The following is a 25043-nucleotide window of genomic DNA, read 5'->3' on the forward strand; positions in this document are numbered from 1 at the left end:
TACCTTCATATACAAATGGTTCGACACCTTTTACGTGCTCCTCATTAATATAAATGAGAAGAATGCAGTAAATAGAACATGTCCATTGAAGCCCTTAACGTCCTTCAGGCAAGGCAACCTGAAGAAAGTCACTCATACCAAGAAAAAAGCATAGGTTAAAAAATGCAATCCTGGCGGACGGAACGTACCTCGATTCAAAACATGACATTTTTTGTCGTCATAAGGTAGATATAGTATAAACAAATTTATCATAACTTTAAGTACTCGTATATGCACACACACGAATATTCCCTTTCAGACTTGAATCTATGTATGTACCTTTGTGAATCTTCTCCGGAAAATTTTTTTATGGTTTTTCTAAATACTTCACAGACTATCTCATATTCAATCAAATATTCATCGTTGAATATTTTGATATTTAATGTAGAAAAATATTACCGAAATCGTTTGCAAATCTGCACATTGAGAACACTGATACCGTAACGTTGCATCATGTACGGAATTCTTCATTATTTATACTAATTACCCAATTTACCTGTTATGACTTCAGTTATCTCGACTGGTAGATATTTAACCAGGCGGGGACCATTAAAGTATATTCTTCTCCTAATTACTCTGTATAAACGGAAATCATAAAAGCATAAAGTACCTAGACTAGTAGTTGAAGTCTGGTGTAAGTTTTATTAGTCGCTGTTTCAAATTTGCAGAAAAAGAATGTTTGCTCCGTTTTTGGCTAACATTTTTATTGTTTGCATTGACACTGATATCACTTTCGAGAACTAACTATTGGCTTCTTTAGTACATTATATTTTATGTAAGCCAATAGTTCCTTCTTTTAGTTTGATATAACCTATATAATAAGAAGGGAACAGTTGGTTCCCGAGATACAGTATTGGCAAAAAATAAAAATCCTTTTAGCCAAAAAGCGAATAAATGTTCTTTTTTAAACGAACCTATTAGTTTAGTTTAGGAACAATAAAACACAACAAATATCAGGCTCTAATCTGTGCAACATGTATAATTTTTAGTATAAGTGATTCTCGGAAGACTACAATGTCATCAGAATAAATCCATACACTTAACTAGAAATAGGATTACTATAATGTGAGCATGGCCGAAAATAAGATAACGTAACTACAAATTCCTTGTTTCAGGCAAATTCCATCAACATCTCTTCTATCAAGAATGACCGAGAGTCATATGTTTTGCCTTTTTGGGCGGAATTTTTTGGCTGATTCATTAAACGCAATCTCGAGAGAAACCAAAATCTATTCGATTGATGGTGTGACTAGTTCCTCACGTTACTGTTATTGTATGGCTAAAAACTAAACTATTTTACCTTTGGGAGAAGTAGGTGTAATATTATAGTATTTTGTTTGTGTGAAAGAAAATCTAAGTTCAAAAGGGGTTTTTCATGAAGCTGGAGAATAAAGTTGTGCTTCATGTGATTGTATGTGAACTTCTTATTATTTACACCAGCAGAAGTTCTATTCAAAGAATATGGTGGAAAGGAAAGTGAAGTTTTGAGGGAAAAGGTACGTTCGTCGAAGATTTGTTTGTTAATAATAGAGTACAAAAAACTTCGAAAATAATCATATACACATATAATTTGTTTAACGATTTTTTTATGAGAATAGATAAATGAAGCTATCTATAAATGTCAAATTAGAAGAAATTAATTTTTTTTTTATTTTCGGTCTTTAGTATTTCGTATGACCGCCTTCCGCTCTAATCACCTCTGCAACTCGTGCGGGATTGGTATAAATGTTCAATAAAATCGTCCAGAATTTCATTAAGCCATACATTTTCTTATCGATCTTTGTTGCAGTCGCCGCTTCATGAACGCCCATATTAATGGGGTTGAAATCTGAACTGTTTCCTGGCCATGGCAGCAACTATATGGCAAGCTCCTCTTTCCAAGATGTTACCTGTGAATAAGATAGAAAGGGAGGAAGGATAAAACAGATAAAAAATTTGACACGGCAAAAATTTCGTCTACAGTTCTTTTATAGTACGAGCTCTTTGACACGGAGCCGAATCGTCCTGAAAAAATACTTCAGTGCCCATGCAGTGCTTCTACCGTTCGAATAACGCAATATTCGATAACTTTTTTGCACCCATTTTGTGCGTTGACAGCACCACTTAGAAACGAAAAACTACTAATTCCTTTGTATGTTGTGTATCTCCACATCATTACTGAGGAAGAATGGCTTGAAGTTCGTACAACACACTGGGGGTCAAATTTCTCTCCTTTTCTTCTTCGTACTGGGGACGGACGGTCAGATCCCAGCTAATTGAATTTCGGCTCATCATAGAACATAACTCTTCTCCAATTCAGCCTTTTTTCGAGCATCGCCTCCGTTAAAATCGACTTTTTCGCTGGTTTTTGAGCTCTGAGTCCTAATTCATTCAACCTTCGCTGTACCGTTAAGCAATTCAGTACGTAATTGGGGAGCAGTAAATCTATCTCGCAAGGTTGCTCGCTCTAATGACCGTCTGGCCCGGGGAGTAATCATCTGCTTCCTCCCGCTCCCTTGGCCTTTTCCTCAACACTTAACTTTTTCCTTCCTGACATTTTTTCACCCAAAATTAGGGCTTTCACTCTCTCTCTTTCCAAATCTCCAAGAAAACTGATACTGAACTGAATATGACAATCCTTTAACTTTAACTTATAATAATAATAATAATCGTTGGCTCAACAACCCATATTGGATCAGGGCCTTCAGTGCGTTAAAGCACTTCATTCAAGGCCGTAACGGTACACTACAGAATAGCCTGTAGAAGGCAATGGGGTCAACATTGCGCTCGAGATTATTGCTCATTCACAGCTGTGTCGACTGGTATCCGATGTTAAATCACGATACAAATTCTACTGCCATCAGTGAGATTTGAACCGCGACCTTCCGTACGATAGCCTTGTGCTCTAATCAATCAGCTATCCGGACAACTTTAATTAATTTAACTTTAAATCACAAAATAGACATCATTAGTCAAGACTAAATGTTGTCTAGACGTAATCAGAAAGGTGGAATCATAAAAGTGTTGAGTGCGAACATTTTTTTGTCGGGCACTGTATATACTGCAAGTTCCTTACACTGTGGCTCCACAGCTTTTACCATTTTCTTATTTGGGAATTTTATTTTGAGGAACAGTCAAAAGCATCCAAGGCTAGGTCCGGACTGTGCGCTGGGTGGGGTGCAGTTTTGATGCCATGTCTATCCAAAAATTCGACTTATGATGTAGGGAAATTATGATGATGTTGCTTTGTCGCCGTTTTTCCTTGAAATGACGCAACATGATGGTCCAAACAGATTTGTAACAGTCCACCGTGACTGTGGGGCTTTGAGGGGCTTCATATTGATGCAAAAATTCTTCGAATTCGAAGAAAATTATCATCATTCCCTTACCGGCACTAACCATTAACCATTAATCATTTTAACTTCCGGAGGTGAGTATTAAATACCTATTGAGGAAATTGTCACACATGTCCAATCTGTGCACCGATCGTTTTGAAACGGCAGGTATAGATGGCCAAAAGAGCGCTGACGCAGTAGTATGCAGTGTTACCACCTTATTCAATTCAATTTTCCTCCCTGCGACCATTATCATTACTTTTTGAACAGCCCACATATGAAACTGCAAAAGGGTTGCAATGAGTAACATATAATCCCCACTGCTTTCGGAATTATTTATGGTTTTTATCTATTCTACAAAAAAAACACATTAAATTCTTGGAGAAATTTAGAAATATTACGGGAAGACTCAGCTAAACTATCAAACAACGATCAGGGAGATTACCTATCAAAGTTGTTGAGGGATGTAGTAGGCGACAATGTTAGTTTAAGTATTTGCAATTATGGACTAAGTCACTAGTAATAAATGTTTGGCAGTATAAAAGACCTTGGAGATAGCCTATAGAATTAGTAGCAGTTGTATTGTCGCCTCCGAAATGCATCCATATACGCAATAATAAAACTAATTGTAGCTACTGGAAGGAATCTGGAAAAAATGATTATACAAGTATAAACCCTTATGTTGGATTATATAATCACATCTGTGCCCCATCGTTAAAGGCACAGTAGATCTACTATAGGCAGTACCCTTACAAAAATGACCCCACTTGCAAATGTGCTTGCAGAAGCTTATCTGTACACATCAGAGACGCTAAACAAGGAAAATGCATAATCTTCGTCAAATCGTATTGGTAAGAGAGAGATCGGTGAGCTTCTGCTATTCTGGTACTACGGCGTGCTCACGCATATAGCAAAAAGTTGTTTCACGTATTCATTTATACATAAGCAAAAACTTGCGAATCTCACCAATACATTGGCAAGTCCGGGCGGTATGTCAAACACAGCTGATCGGGTTTTCGGTACATCTCGCTCATGCTCAAGAGCAAAACAATTTGAAATCGTGTGTACTCGCACTGATTTCCCCCCTTGCGGGGCAAGGGGGAGTGAGGTAGCTGTCTAGTATCTAACTGTGGTTAAAGGTTTTTAGCCTGGTTTGTTTCTCTTCAGCTTCTTGGAAAAGTTTGCACTCTTTCTCAACTGTTCTACTGCATGTAGTTCAAGAGCGACCCACTCGATGACCATCCTGAGATGGCGGGGTTTATTGCATGGCATATATCATAATGAAGTAGTCGCCCATTCTCATCATACATTGGGAATTGGGCGGCCATACCTATGAAATGAATTAGTGGAAAATCATTTAAATTTTTTTTGTATTTAAACAGTTGCCTGTATCATGGACACATTTGTGCCCTCTTAATGGTAGTTTATTGATGCCTTTGTTGTAGAAATGTAGCCCTAGATTGCTTTTAGAGCCTCTGCGGAGTTGCTTTTTCTCCAAAGAAGTCAAACAAAATTGGAAAGAAGTGGTAATCAAGGCTGGTAAGGTCTGGCGAATATGGCAAAGGACAAAGAGTTTCAAGCTTCATTTTCCTCTAGTTTTGCCGCGGGAATTTTTGTATAATATAATTGAGCATAACGCTCAATTGCAAGAGAATAGGACCTAAGTAGGCTGACACACTAAATGGTTAAATGCCAACATTCCGCTAAGGATTTGATGGTTTCAATGAAACCCAACTGGTTTTGCCTCATAGAACATGTTACCCCGCCAGACAGCTAAACTGTGGTATTTTCGTCGGAGATAAGTCTGATGTTCTAGCAAATCGTGTGACACGAATCTTCATCCATTGTTATTACCCGCGACGAAATATTTTCGAATTCGTTCGAAAATTTTTATTCCTAACGTGTTTTTCAATTTTAATGTCAATTTCTACTTTTACGTAAATCTCCGGGGACGAAAGATTCATTACCTATTCACGAGCGTAAACAATAAGAAACTAAGCAATAGGTAACAATATGTTTTATATTGACAATAGAATGATGTAGAAAGACAGCAGACTGGGTGTCGTCGTCTCAGTATTCCCACGTGGCGAGTAAACAATTTTGTTTCGCATCCTTTTTGAAACTTTTTATGTCATATTCTGTTTGTTGTTACCATGTGTGTGTACTTCAGTTGTTTTTAAGGTTTAGGTCCAAAAATGTGGTCTCAATTTTTCATAGACCTTCCTGTAAAAAATGCTAAACTTGTTTGCGATTTCCTAGACTAACCAACAATACTTATTGACGGTTTTTTGAGGGCGTTGAACAACGTATTAATTCAGAATGTTGTCTATGATTTACAAATGCTTGAATTTAATTACGATTTACGATTAATTACCTTGTTGATATAAACAAATAATTTCCTTTGACACGTATTGATTTTGGGGAAACAATCAACATGTAGGGCCAAATTAGTATTGATGTGTACTGATATCTAGTGAGGAGGGAAATACTATTTTAAGTCTCAAGTTCAGTTTTCGAAGATGCAAATTTTAAGGATTCTGTACGGTTCGTGTTCACCACCATAAGTGAGAAAAGAGGGCGCACTGGTATGGTAGAGCTATTATATCCTTCCTTTCAAGCCACCATATGTGTTGAATATGATAATTACTTTGACCCAGTTGGCTTTGGTTTAAAATAAATTACTTATCCATATCATCAACTTGCAATTTGCGAATTTGTGTTGTTATTCCGAAATCGTAGAATGTTCAGCTAATCGATAAATCCCTCGATATCTGAGGGGGTTAAGAACTTTTGACCTACTTGAATAACAAAGCGGCAAAATCACACGTTTAATTCGTACCTAATTAGTTGTGTTGGTGTCATAGTTAAAAACCACTTGGTAATCACATTGATTATCACTTCCAAAGATGCTACAAAGAGCATGATTTTTTATTTACATTATAACTGTTAGTTATAATTCGAGCATATAAAAAGTTGGTTATGGGCTTATTTACTAACACCTAGCTGTAGATGGATGGAAATAAAATCAATTCAGGAAAAATATATTCAAAAGGCGATAAGAAATCCATTCGCTTTTTACTTCTTCAATGTCATGTAACGTTATGTGATATGTTTATTGACGCCGATAACGACTCTGCAGTGAGAACTATTCTAATAAATGGCATATTTACCCTCCACCTGAATCACTAAGTGGCTCACTTCTATATGCAGTCATAAGAATTGTGTACTCTTGGCTTATGGTATACGCGGTATTCAGAAGGTCACTTTGTCGATTTTTCATTAGAGTATTATTTAGTTATTGATGGTATTTTGCATGTAGCAACAACTGATGCGTTGAAGTGAAAGCAATATATACTATATGTTGGGAAATGTTTGTAAATACAATATGTTAAGTGTAGGCGTTTTGCCATGAGGTTTACATGTGTTTTTTCCTTAACAAAGTGGTTCACGATTAACTGCGGAAGCAATTGTTTCCAAATCGTTTGCGATTTGTGAATGTGGTGTTTAAGTGGTTGTTTTGGGTACACAGATTTAACTAAACAATCGATACTAAGATTATACTGGTTATTAAACAAGAAGCCGAAATCCTCCTTACTGAAAAGTTAAATTTGCGGATATTGAACTCCACACTTCTTTAAATGAATGTATTGGCCAAATATTCACAAGTTTGAAACAAACAAAAGTGTTTACAGAGATATTCTACTTTCCTTTCTCACTAAATGATTTATTTTATATAATAAACCTAACAATTCTCGATGGTGATGTCATGCTCGCCCTCGTAAATCACGTATAAAGTGGATGACCTAGCTCAACGTAACATAGAAATGGATGAGAAGCTCTAAACTTGATGGCCAAATAATTATAATTAGAATTTAATTAAAAATTAAAATTAGTCAGCAATATTGGGTTCGTATAAAAAATTTACAGATCACTGAATATTAACCCTGCTTATGTGTGGCATGTTACGCAAATGGACATCAGATCCTGCTAATACAATAAGTATGCTCCTCTTCAGGGCGATTAATCAATCACTGTTAAAATTTGACAGGGTCTACATTCGCAAATAAAGTTAGATTAGATAATATTCGCTTGGAGATATGTGGGAGTTGAAACTTTGTATTGAACATCAAAATTGCAATATTTATTATATGATGATTAACGTTTACCACAAAGTAGAAATATGTTCCTTGATATACGTGATTGCCTTTTGTGTTGCAGGTGTAAATGAAGTGATTCAAAGCGTTTGTCAATAGCAAATATATTTATACAGAATAACATACATTAACTCCTATTGTTTTTTATTGCAATGATAAACTGGACGCTAAGGACGGCTAGAAAGATATATATCGACTTATTAAAGTCCAGCATCAACTCACACAGGATATCGAAAACTTTTGTTGTGTTAATGACAAGAAAGGTACTTTACTTACCAATTGACGAGATGACAGGAATATTTCTTGCCACGTCCTATCCGAGACAGTGAGGCAAACCGGATTTGTCAAGAACCGCGGAACTACTAATGCAATACATACTCATTGAAAAACACCAAGGGTTTTTGAATCTGCAGAAGGTGTTTGACCTGAAGAAATCGTGCCTTAAGTTGAATTATTTTACCGCGATCCCAAGAGTAAAGTGTGGCAGGTGTATCAAAGCCGCTTCGTGTGTCTGTCGGTGTTCATCAAGGAAGCGCCCTCTCACCATTTCTCTTCGCTCTTGGTATGATCACTGTCCATGGGACATCCAACGTTCAGCGCCCTTGTCCAATGCAGATGATGTTTTTCTATCATGTCATAGCAAAGCTGATCTTGAGCAACTTGCTCAAAAATGGAATGATCGCCTCATACAACAAGATCTCAGAATGCACCTGAAAAAAAAGTTTTTTTACCACCGATCCCTCTCTATCTTAGATCAAAACTATCAACCAATGGTGAACTGCGTTATAAATTTACTTCACGCATCAGCGCAACTTGGGTGAAGTGGGGTTCCACAACTGTTGCATTTCAAATCTAAAATTTACCGCAGTGTCGTTCGCACTGTGGCTTTGTATGATTTTGAGCGTTGACTGACTATAAAAGACAATGAACGCGGCCTCGTGGTAATGGACACGACGATGTTGTGTTGGACTAGTAACGTAACACACCATGATCACATCTGAAATGAGGACATCCGCAATCTGTATGGGGTTGCGCCGAATGTAAAGAGGCGTCTCTTAGCCCGAATATCAAAGTCGATTGCAAAGGACCAAAAGGTCGACCGAAGCAATGTTGGCTTGATACGCTAGATAGTGATTTGGAAGCCTCTCGACTCCCCTGAACGTGACAAAGTCTGAAAAAGAAGAACACGTTTTATATTCGTTTCTAGCAAGTCATTCAATCTCTAGAATTCACATATCGTTAACAGAATACCCTTTTTAGTACAGTTACAAGCATCATGCATAGATGGACTATTTGGGGCATGGTATTGGGGTGATGCATAAGTCCGTAGCATTCCTCACCAAATTCTATTTTTAACAATTAAGAAAATTATATCTTTTATATTTCAAATATCATTTTAAAGATTGCCTTTTTCGGATGATGTTACATATTCACAAAATTATCGATTTTGGGGCTATGAAAACCGGAATGCAACAAAAAAGAAACAAGCGCATCCACAAAGAGGCATTGGTGTTTTCTGTTGGTGGGCACTATTATCGGACCATACTTTTTTAACAACGATAATGGCTGAACAGGTAATAATAAAGCACGATATTATGAGACATTGGAATTCTTTATCTAGTCCAAATCGGAAGACATGTTTTTTTGGGACATATATTTTCAATAAACTAGCGCAACTGCAAACCAGCTGTTGGTAACATCATCGATGTTTTATCAAAATGGTCTGGTTAATTGGACATGGCGTTCATACGATTTGATACCATTCTACTTTTTTTGAAGTCATGTCAAGTCTAAACTTCATGCGAACTAGTCCCAAACAATTCCAGACATGAACACTATCATTCGTCATGCCATTGATAAAATACCGAGAGAAATAACTAGATAATCATAATTGCGATAAGTCGCTATTTCCAGCAAGAGAGGTTTAAGATTTACAAACAGATGAATAAGGAAAATTAGGTAAATGAGCCAGCACCTCGTATTTTAATAAATCGAACCTTCCAACGGCGATAGGACGGACGACATTGCGGTAAATGTTAGATTTGAAATGTTCGTTGATACGTCAATCACAAAAACATCAGTTGTAGATCGCCATTTTATTCAGGTTGCTCTAATGCGTGAAGCAACCTCAAAATGCAGTTCTCCATTGGCTAATAACATTGACCCGAGATATTTAAATCATTCAGTTCTGGGCGGGTCACTCCCGCTGACAGTGATTGTGTCTGTTTCATACGTATCAGGATCATTTTTGCTATTAGACGCTAGGAAAACATCTGCATAAAGCAGTGTATATTTGTGCATTTAATTGTTAATTATTATTTTGCGATCACCCATTGTAGGCTGCCTCAATTCCTTCTAATCTCCTGCATTGATAAGGGCGACTTTAAGATCTGTTTTGTAGTATATGTTGTATTTTGCTTTACATTTTTGATTCATAATAATATTATAAAATTTAAATATAAATATTTTGATATTATATAAACTAGCTGAACCCGGCAGATCTGTTCTACCTGTGTATATTTGAAAAACTACAGATTTTCTTCAAGTACTGGAAAACGTGAACTAAACTGATGATACACATGTCTGTTCACTTCGAATCTGGATCTGAAATTATAATATTTTATAATATGTTTCGCTCCAAGGGATGCTATTTGAAATCAAGCATTGTATCTCCGAATATATTGTAAAAAGTGTTTGATTCTTGAGCAGCTCCAGCTATATGAGTTATAAGTGGCCCTGGTGGCCTAGTTAGAGGTACTCAATTGACCTCGCATCCAATGGAATAACACACACAAATTCAAGGTACGACTATGTAAGCAAAATATAACTTTTAAATCGATGCGGACATTTCGGCGCATTTTGTAATAGTAGTCTTCATTATAATTGAATGTGGTTTCATGGATATTGATGGAACCTGTTCACCACGTGTTTTGATTTTCGGGAATTGAGCAGCCTTTTTGCTCGAAGATTTGTAATTCGTACACCATGTTGTTGAGATGTTTCGACATCTCTTAAAGTGAAAGCTCAAGCTCGCAGGTTGTTAAGTAATGCGTCTCACTTCTGTTTCAGTTGCACTTGAAGTAGCGACTTTGATTCGTGCTGTTTCCCGTCGCGAACCTTGTTCCCCAGGTATTTCAGTTGCTCTGCAGATCTGGTTCCTCTTTCAATATTCATTTTTAAGGTTTTGTTTGCAATTGGTTCAATGTCTGTCTGTCACACGCACTTTTCTCAGAAACGACTATACCGATTGACACGAAATTTGGTGAGAAGGTGGGAACTGTGAACGCCCAGACATGCAGTGAGTGATATTCTTCTAGTTTGAGATTTAGGGGGGTCCCCATACATGTAAGAGAGGAGTGTACAAATTTTTTTCACCGAATATAGTCATGAGGGGTATCAAATAAAAAGTACTTTTCGAAGCCGGTCTTAGTTTTGAGATTTGTTGGAAAGGCTGGACGTTGTAGGGGTGGAAAGTGATGACTTCTTTACCGGACCCATTCTCAGAAACTACACAACCGAAAAATCAGAAAACTTGACGAAGCTACCTCTATATGGTGCCCAGGCCTCAAAATACTCTCCAATCGATATCTGTTCAAATTAAGTTAATAATAGTATATTAACATATTTTTGGGAAAATTGAGCAAAACCCCCCTTAAGTTTAACTCAGAGTTATAAAAGTTGGTAGTAGTATAAAATATAATATGGACCATATTATCCCCAAGTTAGATCAAAATTATACTACTACTATGATATAGTTCTCTTATACAGTAGCTCAAAGTTGTCTTTACCGTGTAAATTTACAACCCGAAATACTAAATCTGACATGCTAAATGCGTATACATAACGGACTACGTACAAATGGGATAGTTCTACATTCAAATATACTCACAGAAGAAGCAAACAAAACCTTTCATATCTGAAGTGCCCAGCTTCCGGTTTCCCGACTTGTTGGGTGGAATGGTGGAATTTTCAATAAGGGACTTTTTTCTTCCTACTGCGTACGCACTTTATCTCCTTTCTCTCCTTTCTCTAGTGGTGAAACGCATTGGCAAACTTCAATAGAAGTTGGAATTTCCAAAAAAAATGTTGATTTGTCTGTAAAAAATAAGACAAACCGCAAGTGGATTCTTAGCCTTATACTGGAGCAGTAGCTTGTAAGAGGCGATAAATACCGAAATGTAATGGAAATACGCCTCAGCCTTGAACCCATTGACAAACTGGAAATATTCTTAGAAACGTAGAAAAGCTGTTCTTAAAAGGCGCGCAAAAGCTAAAGAATCATTGTTAACAGAAAGACACCAGAAATTGCGATTGGCCTTCGCCAAACATGTAATACCTGGGCTGAAAATAACTGGGGGAAGGCTATATGGGACTAAAGTAAAGGGCCACCAGTGGGTGAAAAGAAATTGGAGAGGGAAAATACAATCACGTCACGTAGAGCCCACACTGAAGTTTGCATAACTCAATGTGCAGCTTCTCCATCTAATGAAGGAAGGTATAGGTCCACGGTATTAAGCCGAAATGATTGCTTAATTTAACTGGCACTTTGACAGCGCGATGGTTAAGGGGGTATAGCACTAACTTCTCAGTCATTATGTTCTAGATTTACATCCTAGTGGTGATTGGTGTTTTTGCTTGGCTCATTGCTGTGAACTCATCATTTCTCTAGCATTAAGTATGATGATAATGAAACTAAAGTACAGTTTATATAGTTTCACTGAAAATAAAAATGAAAAAAGAAACAATAGCAATAAACACGTTCCTTGGGTGCTCCACACTCCACAAAGGGGAGGAAACACTTGGGGCATTCCAACCGGCCTAGTGTACTTAGAGGTCAGTTGTTGCTGAACTTTTACTTGAAAATACTGCCTGACTAGAAAGCTAACGATTAGCCTGTAAGGGTGCAGTTGTAAGTGAAGAATGCTATTTAGATAATAAACGGGTCTATGTTATCACACAGAGCCACAAAATTTCCTTCTGTCAAAAGGAGTTGTGTTGTTAGTAAGAGTTTTGGCCCTATGGTGAGACGTCTCGAGCGGAACAGTTAGATATATATATATAGGTGTATAGCTAACAGAAATGAGAGAATTCTCATTCCTTTTTTTGGACGAGTATTATCTGGGCACATTTAAAGTTCACTAGGAAGTGGGGTTTCAGCAATGGTTTATAAGATATCAGACATGGGCTGCAATGATAATTTGAGTAAAACATCGAAGTTCTTAATTATTTTTATTTTATATTTATTATTATTGGGCACCAGTTTTGCTTTAATTTCATCTCTATGACAAATAATGTTGTGCACGAAATAAACACAAAAGGGCCAAGATACATTAAAAGAATCAGAGGTGGATTCTATGCTAGAAATCTATGTCCATACCTGTAGGTTTTTATTTTAGTAGTGTTTGATCAGATTGCCTAGGCCTTAGACCACTACATGCTAAAGTGTTCGGCCCATCTTCAAAAGCCCTCTGGGTTTGGCGTAATCTTCATTTCTGATATCTATTGCAAATCCACTGACAAGACAATTACCGGTGTATTTTTGTGTTTGCAAAATCTTTAGGTGAGCTCACTACTGGTGCTAGTGCGGTGGAGAGTTGACTCATGCCACTGCATTTATCGATTCAACCCGACACACATGTTTATTATTTCATTTATATTACACTTCCACCGGTGGGATGGAATTCATTTTGTCGATAAGATTGCTCATCTATCATTATGAGGTACGCTAATAGGGCATTGTTGTTAAATACGAGGCTCTTTTCGCAGATGGTGAACAATTAGCTTTTGAAAAACGATTTCTGCAAATGAATAAATACCATATTAAGGGCTTTGCTACGAGGGAGTTATTAGAAAGTCGATTTCTCCGATCATATGAATGACCACACCCTATGTCCGGATCCCCTTTTAAGTGATGGATGTCGTTAGAAGGTTCTGGAACTTGCATGAAAACTGGTTGAACGTAAACTCTAATGAACCACTAAGTATAGGCAAAAGCATATGACCTGTATTTTGTACAATAGTGAGCACTAATAGCAAGGAATTGAATTCAAATAGTTTAAATCTCGATAGTGATGAAAAAAATATGTAAAAACATAATTTCTTGGAAAAGCCTCCCCCTACACTAATCTTTCCATTTCTCAAATGTATCTTGACACACTAACTAGGAAAAATTTATTATCAGTTTTTTTTTGTTGTTGCTTGAAATCCACCCAATTGTTAATTTGTTTTATTTTCAAAGAATTCACACTTTGTACGTCACTTAATGGCTTATAGCCACGCATAATTTTTTTTGCAAGCTATAAAAATAAATTCGTCGACTCTGAGATTAGAAACACCTTGTAAACTCGAACTGACTGAAAAGTGAGTCATGAAGTCAGTCAGTCATTCATGCGATAAGAAAAACATAGATCAGCTAGCGATACACTTGTATGTATGCTAACGATTCTGTTAATACATAATAGAATCCACATCAAAGTCGTGACTGCCTGACGTTCTTATTTAACGCTCATATCACTTTCTTCGCTATTCTTAGAGAATTTAGATGACCAGCACGGAAATTGTCTGGTATTTAGTTTCAAATGAAACTTTCAATCACTTTAAATCACTGAAAAAATAGATATTGACTGAAAGATCGAAAGTGTTATTGCGATGTGTTGTAAGAGTATGTGAGAAATGATTTAGCGAAAATAAACTGAATGAATATGGCGAATATTTTAAGTGAAAACTTAAACGGAATCAAGTATTGTTTATATAACTTGTTTTCGTTTAATTTGCATTCAATTACTTCAGTTATCGTTGCTACTTGAATCTATTTTTTCAATATTTGAACATATCTTGTTGCCGTGGTTGTTAATTGATTTGAAGCTGTGATGATCTGGGAACAGACTCATGTTCCAATGATTGTTTGAGGCAACGCTTGTCATGATTTTTCCCGCTTCAGGTAAACTTTCTGGGATTAAGTTAGGAATCGTTCCTCGAACAAATTCCAATTGCAATTGTTGAAGAAATTGCTTTAATTGTTATTTAAACTTATTTTTGAAACAACGCATCTGAAGTTTAGCTCGAATACGTTTTGAAATAATAAACTTTGGATACCGAGTTGGTAGCGGTATATATAATAGTTTCGCGGATTGGAATGAATCAATTTCTACCCCGAACACTTAGTCAGATGCAACAATGTGTAATCAAGTTTTGCGGTTAGTATTGGATATGGATATATGTTCGCGCAAAACTTTATCGGATTATTTGAAGGAACAAATCATATAAAATATAAGGACTGGAGTATAGCTTTTCGGAAATTATTAGGGAATTTTTAAAAACGCTAGAAAGAATGGATTGTCTTGTTGAATGGAAGTCAACTGTGTAGATTTCAATGGGCTAATGATTTCAACCAACCAACCAAAAACAAGTGGGAATACCAGAAGCTGGGCGCTTAAGGTATAAAGTTTTTGTGTTCATCTTACGGGAGGAGGAGCTTTCTATGCACGTTTTTCAATTCGTACATAGCTAAGAATTCAAATCATTGTTTCATATATTTTTAAACTTCAAGATATATTTACGTATTAAAGCAGATATTGTGCTCATCCTAAACAAACAAACATTGCCTTGATACATTTATGTAGATACATGTACGCAATTCATCAAAAGCAACTCAATAGTGGATACTCGCAAACTTCATTGAAGTATAGAAACATACAAATAACTAGAAAAGAAATCTAAGATGTACCCTTGTGACCCGCCGCTCATATGAGTTCGTTTATGTGATGATGACCTCATATATGTCTTAGAATGCAATGAATTCGGGTGAAATGGTAAACTTTGACCATTTATGACTTAATAATAATTGGATCTACTTCAAACTTCTCCTAATGATATCCTATCTTATAACTTATACTGGTACCTTTCAATTTTGTATTTCTAAGATGAACTTAAGTGGGTTTCCTGATAAATTTCTAAAGTATGATAATATTCTACCATTTACTTTTTTGAGCAGATTTCATAATGAAATGCGTTTTTAGGCCCAGATTTCATACATTTCATTTCTTGGGGCTCACTTTTTAAGCCCTCATTCCCTTATATTCCGGAAAGCAATTTGCACTTCCCTTTCGAATTTATGGGGAGCCCCCTTTAAGTTCAACAGAAAATTGGGTCAGTTGCTATATGTAAAAGGATATAGCAGACTACACCAAATATTGTGACAATAGGTTTAGCCGTTTCCGAGTAAATCAGATGTGACAGACAGAAAGACATTGAATCAATTTTAATGAGGTTTGTTTCACACAAAGCCGTAAAAAGGTCAAACATATCATAACAAAACAAACATATATAAGTCTAATAAATGCCTTTCAATTTGTCCCTAGCAGAAAACTCCGTTTCTCTGTCAAGGAAAAATTAATATAGATTTCTTAGGCTATTTGCGATATGTTTCAAAGTTTTCCAAATAGTCGTATCCTAAAAACAATCGACATTGAAAAATAATTAAAAAAATCGGAGCAGCCTTTGGGAGCAGTTCAAAGAGGGAAATGGGATCAGTACAACGGCTGGCCATTTCAGAGATGAGACGCTAACCCCACAGAAAATATTTGGGCTTAAATAAATAAATATCGAATAGCCTGGAGAATTTTAAAAACGGCAAAACGGTTCAAGAAGAAGATGTGGTGGTCCTTCACACGAAAGTATTCGAAAATTCTTGGGTAAATGTGAAGAACCTTAGGATCAAAGTGAAAACATTCACGGATCCCCGCAGGCTAAGGTAACACCTAGAGAAGTTAGGAACATCTGTGGAGAGAACGATTTTGTTCGCCGAATAATGGTCCATATTCTACGAACAAAATGCATATTCCCTTTCTCCATAGGATATGAAATGAGAATACTTTTCGAAACAAATCTTAGCTCTGACATTAATGATAGTGAGGAATGGTTAAGGGTTAGAAAATGGTCACCTAAACCAACGACCCATTCTCAGAAACAATCCAACCGAAAACTCTGGAAAAAATCGTAATGATGCCTGCATAAAAAATATAGGCTTCAAAATAACTTCTATCCCGATATCTGCTCAAATGAAGTTAATAATACTATATTATATTTATTAAATATAGTTGGTTTAGTTTAATAGGAAGAGTCGCAGCTTATTAAGCGACAATAAAAATGGTGCTCTCACTGGATCCAGACTCTTGGTGAGCCAGTCTTTTGGCCTCTGCATTACCAGCGATTTTCTACTTACTTCAACTGGTTTCATCTACTGTTGCTATTTGGTACTGGAATATGCTCGTCGTTGTTCTGGGAGATTGGACCAGTTTCATAATCGGGGTTTCCGAGAACACCCGGTCCGTCTTCCATGGCTAACCGGTCGGTGAACATTTTTAAATCTGTAATCCCAAAAGACTAGTGTCCATTTGTCGACAATCTTTCTATTTCATCAGAGCGATCTGCAGAATTTCTGATATTGTTCCTGGATATGTCGAGATGCACTACTAAATATTCGATTGTGTATGTTGGCTGGAATTCTATCCCTGTTAAGGCAGGTAACGTCTAACTGTCATCTTTCACGTTCCTAGCGAGCAACCCAAGCCCGGTCTTGCTTACAGCGAGTCGGTTACGGAAGTACCAACTGTGGATTGTTTGCAGAATTGCATTCAAGCGGTTGCATATTGTATGTGGAAACTTTCTATAATTATAACAACTAAATTGTCCGCAAATGCTTGCGAAAAGACCTTTATGTCCTCCAGGAGCCGGGAGCATGCGTTGGGATTCCGTTATCGTAAAAAGTACAAAATGTCTATAATTATTACAGCTAAATTGTCCGCAAATACTTGCATAAAGACCTTTCTGTTCTCCAGGAGCCATGAGAATGCTTTGGAATCCCGTTATGGTAAAAAGTACGAAAAGAGCAGCGGAGAACCCGCCGTGACACGAGGAATTCCACAATTGCGCTGGTGAAGGAAGCAGAACTTGCCGCAGTTTTAAGTTCACATGCATCAAACCCCCACTCAACCTGGTTTCTTTACAACTGGAATGTCGCAAATAATATTCACTTTTCAAGCAAAGTAAACAAATTGTCCTTAAGTGAAAACCGAACATCGCTGTACCTCAACTAGATGTTAAATACTTGAGAATACATATTGATAGAAGATGCACCGGGAAACGGCGAAGAACCAGTAACTTAAACTTAAGGTCCATCAGCTGAAAAAGATGACCACTTATTGATGATATGACTGCTCAAAACAGAAGGGAAATGATCTTCTCATTTTACTCTTTGCAGCCCTTGCAGCCTGTGTAGAGCTGCTACTTTTACTCATTTCTAAATTTGAGAAAATTAAGATCTTTCCCAGTGAGTGAAAGGAAGAAATGATCGCCAAAATGTCAAAGGTCACTCGTCTTGAGTGTGGCAATTGAAGAGGTATTCATGTGCTTCCTGCTGTCGCGAAGATGCTAGTTAAAATCATCTTGTAACGCATCAAAAGACGCCTCAAACCCTTGCGCGACAGAGAGCAGGTTTGCTTTCGCTCTGGGTCGGTCTGTATGACTATGTTGGCATCCCTCGAATCATAGTGGAACAGTACACGGAGTTTAGAACACCGCTCCACCTGCTATCCATTCATTTCGGCAGCGGGACTATGGATTTTGTTTGGAATGGTCTATACAGAAGGGGCCGTTCCAGAGAAACACATTGGATAATTGCATCCTTGCTTGTGGGCGAGAATGAATTGGGAATGGGAAAAAAAATTTTCCCTAATTTTATAATATTTAACTTAGTTATGTTTATAAGTAAAGTAGTTCTCCATTGTGTTGCGTGCCATGCACTGGCATTCCAACCGTACCGAAATAAACTTGTTTTCCCCACATATTTCCTCAGACACACGTCACTATTAAGATGATCGTAAATTGCATACCCAAACACTACGTGACACCATTTTACGTTAAGTTTGTTGTGCTGAGTAACATTTCGTTATGCCTCATTATCACAATTTTTAATCGTCAATTACATTTATAATTATTTGATGTCATTTGGGAATGTCCAAAGGGCATAATATTTCGCTAATTCTCTCATGTGAAGAAGGCACGTGTTAGTGTGCTATAAAAGAAATTGAAATTCTTGGTTTGCTAGCAAAATCTCTGAATCTAAATCCAATTGAAAATCTGCATAGAGTTTTAGCGAGACAATTTATGCAAATGACCGCTAGTTTCGGTGAGTTGATGAATTTAATGGTACAATTACTGATACTTCAAAATCACAATGTTTTAAGCCTCAAAATTTAGGAGAAAGTTTGCCTAATAGCATTTTCTCAGGCTATTTCATATATCATATTATTTTTGATTTGCTATTTCTTGAATAGAATCTTAATCATCATTTTTTTGTGATGATTGTTATAATTTTGAGATAAGATAAATTTGGATGTTATCTTTGTTTTACATTATATTACTTTTAATTTACATATAGATTTTTTATACTAGTTTTATGTCTCTAATGCGGTTATAATATTGGCTGCGTGCATAAGTTTTTCCAATTTCCCAAAGCACCGCGTTCACTTTTTCATGAATAAAAAACAGTTATAGTACATTGGAGAGGTAGACGTTGGAGAAGGATAGATTAACTGTTACTGAACTACTATCAGAGAGATTTAAAGTACACCATACCACCATAGACAGAAAAATCCGATCCATAGGTTATGTTGCGAAATTCGATTCCTGGATTGCTCACGAGTTACCCCTCAGTAACAAAAAGAACTGCGTAAACAATTGCACTTAAAAATTGAATAGACAAAAATAGGAAAGTTTTCTTTCCTATTGGTGAGGATGAGTAGTTGAAGTTCTTTACAAAAATGTTGAACGGCTCTAAACCTTTTGAAAGAGGAACAAAACACCGTTGTTGACGTGAAGAGCAGAATTTCACCCTAGTAAAATTTTACTGTGTATTTGGTGGGATATTCAAGGGATTACTCAGTGGGAGTTAATACCACGCAACCAAATCCTAACAACGAAAGTATACTGTGCCCAGCTAGATCATCTCGAGGAAGCGTTGATGTGAAACATCCATTCCTAGAGAATAGAGCTACGGTCATACTTTTCCATGACAACGCTAGGCGTCAAACTCTTGACATGTTCAGAAAAAAAATTGTGGAGTTAGGTTGGCAGCAGGTGCTCCAAACTCGGTCTTTTCCGGGCCTTGTCATTTCAGCTTTTCACTTGTTCCGCTTCTTGGAAAATTATTTTAAAGTAAAGGCGTTTTTAAAGAAGACTTTAAAAACCGGACTTACGCACTTGTTTTCATCCAAGCCATTCGAATTTTACAACAAGTGGAAATACCTGAAGCTAGACCCCTACTCGTACCCAATTAAAAATTCAAAATTCCTTAATATGTTTCCAAATTCGAATTCCGCCGTCCATATGAGTACACTTTATATGATGATGACTTCATACAGAGCACAATAAATTCACGTGAAATGCAAAACTTCGACCTTATATAACTTTGTTAATAATAGTTGGATTGCCTTCAAACTTTTCAGAATTCTGGCCTATATTATTCTTCGTGCCATTTTTTTTCTTCAAGGATGAACTTAGGGGGATTTTCGGTTAAATTTCTAAAATGTAGTAATGTGCTATTATTGACCTTATTTGAAAAAATATGGTAATGGGATGTATTTTGAGGCTTAGATTTTGTATAAATAGACACATTACTGTTTTTTTCAAATTTTTCCGTTGGATAAGTTCACATTCTGAGTCCTCTGCGTTTTACTGAATATCAGAAATAAGATTTTCTTAAAATATTAATTGAGCCCTTTCATTAATGATCATAATCTGTGAAAAAAAATATCTTTCCCCTTTTTCGCATATACGGGGAGCTTATTGGGGTTGGGCTTAATAGGGGTGGTCCCCCATTAAGCCCAACACAAAATGATGTCATTAGTTACACGTGTAGCGGTTCACAGACCACATATTCTCACAAAATCTTAAAAAGAGGATTTTAGCTACCATACCGTTGTAGTATATCACGAATAACACTATGCATTAGATATGGCAATAAATTTTCCTTTTAGAGTTTATTTAAAAAAAAAACTGAAAAAACTTTCAAACAGAAAATATTATCCCCTAGGGGCATACTGCTTTATTAGGATTTAGAATTTTGTTCCATTTTGTGTGATCAAAAAGTTTAAGGCAACTCTTATCTAGCGCATAGGGTTTTATTCAAGTTGCAAGTTGTTGCTGGAAGTTTTTACAAAATCTTCCTCCTGTTGAATTATTCTGAGTCACACATAAGAATAAACTGGAGCCAGAATTATCAGATATCAAAATGAAAAATCGGAAACTGCAAGCAGTTTTTTCCATAATCTGACTTTTGACTCTAGAATGGCGATAATTTTATGTGAGAAACAATTAAAGCGGATTGAACACTACATTTTTATCAGGCAATTTTTGTTTGTTTTATTCGCCTCATTTATATTTGCCACTGCTACGACCGCAAATTCTGTGGGCGTAGTTTGTTGGGTAATTAGATTATATATTTATGACTGGCTTTGTCATTGTAATAAGAGTTCAATGATTATTGGACTTATGCACGATTCATAATCACGAATATGTTATCGCTTTCAGTTCTTTCTTGCAAAATATCTTTTCTATTATTAATTAAATGCGTCATTTGCAGAAGCTGTGCAGACACTTTTTCTTCAATTATTTTCTTCACGTATAAGTTAAAGATAACGTTTTTAATTTCGATATTACTAACAAAGTAGTTTTCTATATAAATAGATAAAAAAATGTTCGGAAATATTATTCTCGTTAATCATGTAGAATTTGATGATTTATCGATTCAGTGTAATTAATGTTCGGCAAAAATTGATTAGAACCAGACTTTTATAATGCGAAAACCGCCCTCCCCCGAGGGTTAAAGTTTCGATGAACAGTGGCTTGTGTTATTATATTTTCGGGTGGTTTTGATTTCTACCTAATGGACTGCCATTCAATATGAATTCTGTTCTTCTATAGTTCAATGAAAGTCTATTAGTAACGATTATCCCACAGTGACAAATGATATACTATTCTGATAATTTCAATAATCGTGTAGACAGAAATGACGTTGCTTAATGATACGTGAATCAGAATATACTACTCCAAAATGTCTTGGGATAGTGTAATGAGAAACGAAGTATTTCCTGGATAATTTTAAAGCAAACTTTATAGGAAGTTATAGCCAATAATTCAATAGCTGAATCTGAACATTGTTGGAATAGTTTTAGGTTTTCTAGGTCAGAGCAAATATGGTGGTTTCAAGCCTCTAGGCGATTCACATCGTATTTATTTTGCTGGCACAGTATCAGAGGGAGTTTCCCCGAATTTCCCTCCTATGAAGTCTTGACGAATTTGGCTTTGAATGTTGATGATACATAATTTCGGTGTACCATGCGATGCCTAAAACGTTGCATCATTTAAGAGATAGGTAATTAATATAGATGTCATTCATAAATAACACATGGGAAGTGAAGATATATACAAAATGTAGATTTGTTAACAGATTGGAACAAGGAGAAGGAAAATTATTATATAGTCCGTGCACATATTTGTTATGTGCTGTTCTGAAACGACGTTACCTAGATACTAAAGTTTGGGGGTGACCGAAAAGGAACTACGGGAGATCTGTGGTCGAATTGGAGACAATAAAGCTCCGAGATTGGACGGGATTTTGAATAACGCCCTGACGTTGGCTGCTAAAATCAGGCCCGCATGGTTCATAAGTAGATTTGAATCATGCATGGTTGAAGGAGTGTTTCCCGTTCAGTGAAAGAGACAGAGGTTGGTTCTGCTACCGAAAATTCAAAAACCGCCTGGCACACCCTCTTCATATCGCCCTATCTGTCTTTTAGACACTATGGGCAAGATGTTGGACAGGGTGATACACAACAGGTAGCTTCCTTTCGTCGAGCTAACGGGTGGTCTATCGGAGCGGCAGTATGGGTTTCTTAGAGCGCGCGGATTACGATTGATGCCATTGCAACGGTCGTGGACCTGAGCCGGGAGGCATCGGCCGCTGGTAATTGGTACGCGGTGGTAACACTGGATGTCAGGAAAACCGTTAACTCAGCCAACTGAGGTTGGATTAAGGGTAGCCTGGCTAAGCTGGGTATCCCTGGTTACCGAAAGAATATGTTGTCACAGTAGGTATTCACCAAGGCTCCATACTGGGGCCCCTGCTGTGGTGCATAATGTATGACAGAGTATGTATGCCTTCGCGTACCAAGGGAGGCAACATTGATTGATTTTGCAGACGACCAGGCAGTGGAAGTAGTTGCGAAACACCACCAGGATGTGGAACTATATGCAAGTGAAACCATACATGCTATCAAAACATGGCTCGAAATAGAGAAATTGGACCTGGCGGAAGATAAGTCTTAGGCGGTGGGTTGGTAAGACGAGGTCATTTCAAAATCAATCATTAGATACCTGGGGGTAATGATCAGTGTCAATTTGAGCTCCAAGGGGCATACGGTAAATACAGGAAGCACTTGCATCGCTTCGGATTGGATGAGCCTCCAGACTGTCCCGAATGCGCAGCTACAAACGAGGACCCGGGGCATGTTATGTTCCACTGTCCGAGATTTACGAATGAAGGAGGGAGGTTAAACTATGCCCTCAACGCAGTCATCGGACCCCATAATTCCGTGGAGTGCCATAAACGTAGTATTTTCATTTGACCAATGCCATTTACTGCTTTTCCTTCTTCCGGTTTTGGTGCTGATATTACATTTCATCTTGCCTTCATTAATGTGCAGCCCTAGATCCCGACCCGTTTGCTGCCTATTTGATTTGGAAGGAAGGATGTATGATAGACCACCGGCTTTTTGGTAAAACGTCTCGAGAGTGATCCTTTTGATTTTATCTGGCCTTGGACATTGGTCAAGGTCAGCCTAGTTAGTCTTCTCAATTTAGTCCGGATACGAAATTATCTCCAGCCCGTGTACAGTTTTACTCCGGCTATACTATCGTAGACAGCTTCGAACTCGATGAAAAAAATGTGCACCTGATGCCCATATTTCATTAGTTTCTTCATCGCTTGTCACAAAGAGAATATCTAATCTGCTGTTGATTTGCCTGGGACGAAGCCTCTTTGGTATGGGCCGATGAAAGGAAGATAGCGGAAAATATCATATAGATGGTACTCAGCAACGATATAACTTTATATTTGCTGCATCCCGCCATATTGCTCTTTTTGCGAATGGGACAAGTAATGCCTCGTTGTTGTCAATCATCAGAATTGATTCGCTGTTTCAAACCTTGGAAATCTCTTGGTGTATTTGGTCGCCTGGCTGTAATTCCATCGATTCTTGGCGACTTATGATGATATAAACCGATGAATTGCGCAGACTTTTCCATGGTTTTCAGTTTGTAAGACCTCCAACTTGCCGATATTTTGATTGTTGGGCAATTCATTAGAGTCTTCAATTTATCGCTTCAATATGCCCCTCTCCCTCTTTTTCAATATTGAAACTTCATCTTGCTCATGGTAAAACTTCCGCACCTGGTACGGTTGCTCCCTGTGAATTTCGAGTTCTCACACCTATTGGTTCTCCCAGGCTTCTTTTTTCTGTCTATGAGGTCGCTTCCGGAAGTTCATGCGCATGCCAAGTTATGATTCATGTTGAAATACCATACAATTCATAGTCTTAAGAGCCTCAAATCATCAGGAGCCAATGGAGCGGGACTGGTTAAATATGAAGGTAATCAATATCATCCAGCGGGTTATCAATTTAGGCTCAAGATTTGAGATAGAAAATCAATTTTTGATGACCGGCAACGAGACTTTATTTGTCCCATACATTACAAAGAATATATCTCTCATGGTAATAATTATAGATGTATTACGTTACTGAGGACCATCTAAAAGATATTTTCGGTGATCTCGCTATGCCGATCAGGTCGGCTTTTCTCTCTGTGACAATCGATAGAAAAACTGTTGAAATATGGTCATAAAATTGCTTTCGACGAAAAAAATTGATTTAAAAAAATTGTTTAATAAAAAAATAGCCCAGCATCGTATAATTGCTTATCCGCAGTCGCCGAGTCTCTTTGTCGTATTGGAAAGTGAGTTTTTAGCGGATCGAAATCGGTTTTCTTCTTAGGAATTATTTCAGAGAAACCAATTTTAAAACTAGTTCTAAGTTGTTTTTATACAAGGACGTTGTGGATTATGAATGTAGGGATGTTTTAGCGCCGCTGGCGTCCACTGCAGAATTGAAAATTTGTTTTTGTCCTTTTTACTTTTGCTGCAGACACTAGTCTTATTTTATGTATGTAGTTATTTTTTGACGAACAAGGTTTAGCATAAAATGTCTTTTATCTTCGTCTTTCATTAAAAATAAATTTTTACAGACGACCAGCCACCATCAACTGTTATTTGAACCGGTCGGGAAATGGACAATGTTCTTCGATTGAATGTTGATGTGACTGATAGTCTACTAAATTCCTTTCCTCCAAAAGTTTTAAAAATCTCAAGGAATCGCTTTCAGTTATATGTTCAATTGTTCAGCAAAAAGTGGAAAAGTTT

At 37.1% G+C, this 25043-nt stretch overlaps 1 protein-coding gene across 3 annotated transcripts in view; it reads left to right on the forward strand.

Moving 5' to 3' along the window:
* LOC119657816 (palmitoyltransferase ZDHHC8B) overlaps positions 1-25043 on the forward strand; it is a 54193-nt gene that overhangs the window by 9333 nt on the left and 19817 nt on the right. The gene's annotated exons all lie outside the window — the stretch shown is intronic.

Source organism: Hermetia illucens, chromosome 5, assembly GCF_905115235.1.
Source record: "Hermetia illucens chromosome 5, iHerIll2.2.curated.20191125, whole genome shotgun sequence".
Classification (NCBI taxonomy): Eukaryota; Metazoa; Arthropoda; class Insecta; order Diptera; family Stratiomyidae; genus Hermetia; species Hermetia illucens.